This window comes from Schistocerca americana, chromosome 1 (genome assembly GCF_021461395.2).
Source record: "Schistocerca americana isolate TAMUIC-IGC-003095 chromosome 1, iqSchAmer2.1, whole genome shotgun sequence".
NCBI lineage: Eukaryota > Metazoa > Arthropoda > Insecta > Orthoptera > Acrididae > Schistocerca > Schistocerca americana.
The window spans coordinates 1,251,922,221-1,251,927,952 of NC_060119.1; the positions used below are offsets into that span (position 1 = coordinate 1,251,922,221).

The 5,732-nt window shown below is 47.6% G+C and overlaps 1 pseudogene; it reads left to right on the forward strand.

Annotated features, from left to right (window-relative positions):
• Window positions 1–3,775: 3,775 nt before the first annotated feature.
• LOC124555009 lies at window positions 3,776–3,892 on the forward strand (annotated as a pseudogene).
• The last annotated feature ends 1,840 nt before the right edge of the window (window positions 3,893–5,732 follow it).

Genomic DNA, 5,732 nt, shown 5'->3' on the forward strand with positions numbered 1-5,732 from the left:
TTTGATAAAAACAGTAATGTCACTTTTGTATAGAGCCGAAAAGCCGAACGCATTAGGCTACTTTGTCCTGCCCCGTCTATTATTGTATGATGTCCAGTATCGATTATTAAAGCAAAGCCTATCACGACCCATAGCAACATACTCTTTGAACCTAATCCAGATTTATGACGTAAATTCTATTTATAAAATATAAGACACGTTTAATAAGACCAGCACTACATTGCTGATTGCTTGCGGATTCCGTAGATACCTAAGAATTCTTCTGAAATCGTATTATAGAAGTCATGGCCGAAGGAAACAAGTTAAATTCATCACCCCATATTTTGTGATCGTGCTTTGAGGATCTGCGACGACCAAAAGTCATAATAGCTTAACAGATTTCTTGAGGGCCTATTCAGGTGACTAATCCCATGATTGTGTCAAGTATCAACGAAATATTTTATGGTGAAATACTGAAATTCATTTAGACGACTGTTTTAAAAAGCAGCCTTCGTTCATGTAATGATAGAGAACGAAAGATCGTATTTTTCACATGTAGCAGCGAGCGAAACGCATCAGGTGAAATGATATTAATAAAATGTTAATCATAGTATGAAATTCATAAATATTACGGACTCGCAAAAAGTAACACTATTTTTGGGATCAGTACAAAATTCGTTCAAGATGAGGAATTTTAGCATAGTTTTAGAGTCATTTCTATACTCGTACAAATGATACTTATTTCCTTTTGCTAAGATGGCAGAACGAGTGGCGGGAGCAATAATTGATTCAAATATTGTTGCTACCACATTGATGTAATTATTACAGGGCACAGTGGTCCTCTGTGAGTAGATGCAGTTTAATTGTAACCACACGATATACAGATTTTTAAGAGTTAATTGGAAGTTGATATTTAGATAGGTCATTGTGACCTACAATAACCATGTTTCTGTGAAAGCCTGCCTAAATTAAACTGGTAACCCTGCAAAAACCTGGCCGATGCCTGTTGCTATTGTGACTGTCTATGTGAACTGCGTTCACATAATAAATCTAGTTATACGTAGACATGTTTTGACTTGTTGGGTTGTACATGGAACGCACTGCCAATAAAAGAGAAGTCTGGGACAAAATCTCGGGAATGGATTCCAGCTAGTTTAATTAATTCGTAGTTGACTGTCGATGAAATGGTAGTGTTCCGAATGATTCAATTTTCCGTCTTTCTTGACATGCAATATGTGAAATAATGCCGAATCCTGGTAAAATTAAAATGTAAACGTCTGGGTGCCCAAAGATTCCAAACAGATGTTGATATAGAATTAAGATTCCCCCTCCAGCAGGGTCAAAGAATGATGTGTTTAGATTTCGGTTCGTTAATAATATGGTGTGATACGAGGGCATTCAAAACGTAATTATTTTTATTTAGAATTCCAGTCATTATATTATTGCCCACTATTTGAGCTACAGAAACATAATGTTGCGTCACCTTGTGGGAGGGCCCGTATGCCTGTATGGTACAACTGTACTGGTCGGCGACAGAGCAAACGTCTCGCTGCATCAGAAACCTCCACGCGCTGCTTCCCGCGGAGTGCATCCGTCACTGGGCCAAACGGATGGAAGGCTGTAAGGTGCGTGCGGAGTAAAAGTGAAGTCCAACGAAGCTCTGTGACCTCCTCTCGGGTGTGCGGACTTACACTAGTTCTCCCGTTGTCGTGGAGAAGTTAGTTCGCATTTTTGTAGCGACGAACGCTCTGAAGTGCGGCACTGCAGGAGTCACAGCTGTGTGCGAACACGTTGAGGCCCAGCGTCGCAGGAGCGACACTCGTGTGCGATCGGCCGGTAGCTTTGCGCCACCTCGTTGCGATGATGACAGGTGTCTCGCCCAACGACTCACCGTGCTTTTGTTCACTGAGAGGTCTGCCTAGACATTGTGCAGGCGCCTGTGAATCTCTGAGATGCACTGATATTCCGCCAAAAAGAAACTCAGTGGCAGCTCTCCTGCTTGGAACGCAACTCCGCTAAAGACTACATTTTGAAGGCAACGTACTGCACAGCTGCCGAGAATTGTTCCGGGTTGTATGGCCGTGGTCTGTGCAACTCTTCTGTCCCTGACGTGTCGTCCAAATCTACGTTAGACATCTTCGGAGATGCTCCTGGTTGTGCTGAGTCTTGCCGACTTGACGAGTCGGACGTCGGAGAGCTGTCTAAATACCGTGAAAAGTGGGCGTGGCCTGGGTTTCACGTGATAGCGGAGATAAACCTTGTCAAGGATAAAATGTAACTATCGATCATAGTACGTCAAAGATAAAAACTTCTCATCGATTGTGTAGTGCCACTGTCCGTATATCGCTGAGTTTCATGGCCTCTTCTCTGTTAAAATTATCCCCATGTTTATGTATTTAGATGGCTTCTCTACATAGCCGTTCAAATGTGTGTGAAATCTTATGGGACTTAACTGCTAAGGTTATCAGCCCCTAAGCTTACACACTACTTAACGTAAATTATCCTGACGACAAACACACACACACACCCATGCGTGAGGGAGGACTCGAACCTCCTCCGGGATCAGCCGAACAGTCCACGACTGCAGCGCCTCAGAGCGTTCGGCTAATCCCGCGAAATATATGTATGTAGCCGTGCATAATAGTTCGTTACAGTACACACCTCCGAAGATGTCCAACGCAGCTTTGGACGAAACGTCAGTAATAGAAGAGTTCCATGGACCATGGCCACACAACCCGGCAGAATTTTCGGCAGCTGAAACATCCGGTCGCGAAAGCCTTCATTGTATGAACGTACAGCACAGCCACCTGCCCTAAAGTCATGAAACTATAGGACCTGAAGCGGGACTATTGCACGATGTCCCACAGCAAATTCCGTACATTTTCAGCCGAAATTGGCGGAGGAAGAGAATGTGTTACTTATTGAACACCTGCCGTAGTGTGGTGGCTTGTTTATTGACGTCGAGTTTAGAAGACGCCGCAGCTGACATACCCAGCTGGACTCTGCTGCAACGATGGGTTCTGACCCGCTGGCGCAGTGGCCGGACCGGCAGTGGGGAGCGGCGGCGGCGGCGGCGGCGGCGGCGGCGGCGGCGGCGGCCTCCCCCGCATTTCGCAAGGCGGCGACCCGGCGCGCTGGGCCTTACACAGCGCGGTGCGGTAAGGCACGGCGCGGTGCCGGCAGAGTGCGGCGCGGAGCGGAGCGGCCTATCAGGCGCGGGGCATCGCGCGTTGGCCAACGCGCCCATCCCGGTATCTCGTGTTTCAGCCGGCCGGCGGGCGGCGGCCAGCAGCGGCTCGGGCCGACGGCCACCGCCGGCGCCGGCGCCGCGGCCGCTTGGCCAACGTTCTTCACACTTTGTTTACGCGGCACGCGGCGCTGCTTTACGGCCGCGGCTGCACCAGTTGCTCCACTCCGCAGTCTCGCCCTCGCTGCGCAACGCCTCCTCCCCCGGCACGATCCATATTCTAATTTCCCGGCCTCCGAATCACGACTGCTCTGCAACCTGCTGCGCTCTCCGCTCTGTAGCTGCAATTCACCTGTTCCGTATACACGGCTGGGGAGGCAGCCGAAGCGCAGAGCCCCTGAGGTAGAGGCGGCACCGGCCCAGACACTGGTTCACTGCTTCACTGCACACGGTCCTCTGGCAGGTGGTAAGCGTCCGCCTTCCTCCGACCTTCGAACTCATTTACTCAGCCAGCTACGGAAGCACCTGCAGCTAATTGTCGATTCCGAATCACGACGCAGATCGGTATTTTAAACGTTACCGATAATATTACTAGACCTTGAAAGTACTGGCAACGGCCTTGCCGCAGTGGATACACCGGTTCCCGTGAGATCACCGAAGTTAAGCGCTGTCGGGCGTGGCCGGCACTTGGATGGGTGACCATCCAGCCGCCATGCGCTGTTGCCATTTTTCGGGGTGCACTCAGCCTCGTGATGCCAATTGAGGAGCTACTCGACCGAATAGTAGCGGGTGCGGTCAAGGAAAGCCCTCATAACGACCGGGAGAGCGGTGTGCTGACCACATGCCCCTCCTATCCGCATCCTTAACTGAGGATGACACGGCGGTCGGATGGTCTCGATGGGCGACTTGTGGCCTTTGCTGTTGAAAGGACTGATGGGAATAAAACTCCCGGGATTGTATGGGGATGGAACCACGGACCTCTGGACCCGTTATCAAGCAGTCAACCACTAAGCCGAAAGAGTTCTGTGTAACTAAGTGACAGCACGTTCTCGTTTTTTTTTTTTTTTTTTTTTTTTCCGAGTCATCATATGAGAGTCGAACGCGCTGACCAATCGGCTACAGTGGTAGATCAAGAGCGACTTCATCCCTGAAAAATTAAATACTGTACAATACCTTTCTTTTTTGGGTCAACAGTGTTCTCAATGCTTTGATGGGGCCCGCCACGAATTCCCTTCCTATGCCAACTTCTTAATCTCAGAGTAGCATTTGAAACCTACGTCCTCAACTATATGCTGGATGTACTCCAATCTCTGTCTTCCTCCACAATTTTTGCCCTTTGCAGCTCCCTCTAGTACCACGGAAGTCATTCCCTGATATCTTAACAGACATTCTATCATCCTGTCCCTTCTCCTTGCCGGTGTTTTCCATGTATTCCTTTCATCTCTGATTCTGCGCAGAACCTCCTCATTCTTTATCTTATCAGTCCACCACATTCATCTGCAGCATCACATCTCAAATGCTTCGATTCTCTTCTGTTCCAGTTTACCCACAGCCGATATTTCACTGCCATACAATGCTGTGCTCCAAATGTACATTCTCAGACATTTCTTCCTCAAATCAAGGCCTATGTTTAATGCTGGAATGCCCTTTTTGCCAGTGGTAATCTGCTTTTGTTGTCCTCCTTGCCCCGTCCGTCACTGGTTATTTTGCTGCCTAGGTAGCAGAATTTCTTAACTTCATCTATTTCGTGACCATCAGTCTTCGTGTTAAGCTTCTCGCTGTTCTCATTTCTGCTACTTGCCGTTACTTTGGTCTTTTTTCGATTTACTCTCAATCCATATTCTGTACTCATAAGACTGTTCATTCCATTCAGCACATCCTCTAATTTTTCATCACTTTCACCCAGGATAGCAATATCATCAGGGAATGGAATCGTTGATTTCGTTTAACCGTGAATTTTAATTCCACTCCTGAACCTTTCTTTTATTTCCAGCATTGCTTCTTCAGCGTACAGATTGAACAGTAGGGGCGATAGACTACATCCCTGTCTCACACCATTTTTAATCCGAGCTCTTCGTTCTCGGTCGTCCACTCTTGTTATTCCCACTTGGCTCTTGTACACATTGTACATATTGTTATATTATACAGCACTTATGCGAAGAAATATTTTACTATATTGTCTACACTCGAGGCACTGTGTTCCTTCTCCACTCAGAGCTCTCGTAGAGGTACATATTTTTTGTTAAAGCCAACATCGCTCGATTTTGAGACCTTTATTCAAAAAAAAATGGTTCAAATGGCTCTGAGCACTATGGGACTCAACATCTTAGGTCATAAGTCCCCTAGAACTTAGAACTACTTAAACCTAACTAACCTAAGGACATCACACACACCCATGCCCGAGGCAGGATTCGAACCTGCGACCGTAGCAGTCCCGCGGTTCCGGACTGCAGCGCCAGAACCGCTAGACCACCGCGGCCGGCTCCTTTATTCCAAATACTGGTTTCGACAGAATCGTGCTGTGATCTCCAGACTGTCATTACACTTTGCGTACACGCTCACATAC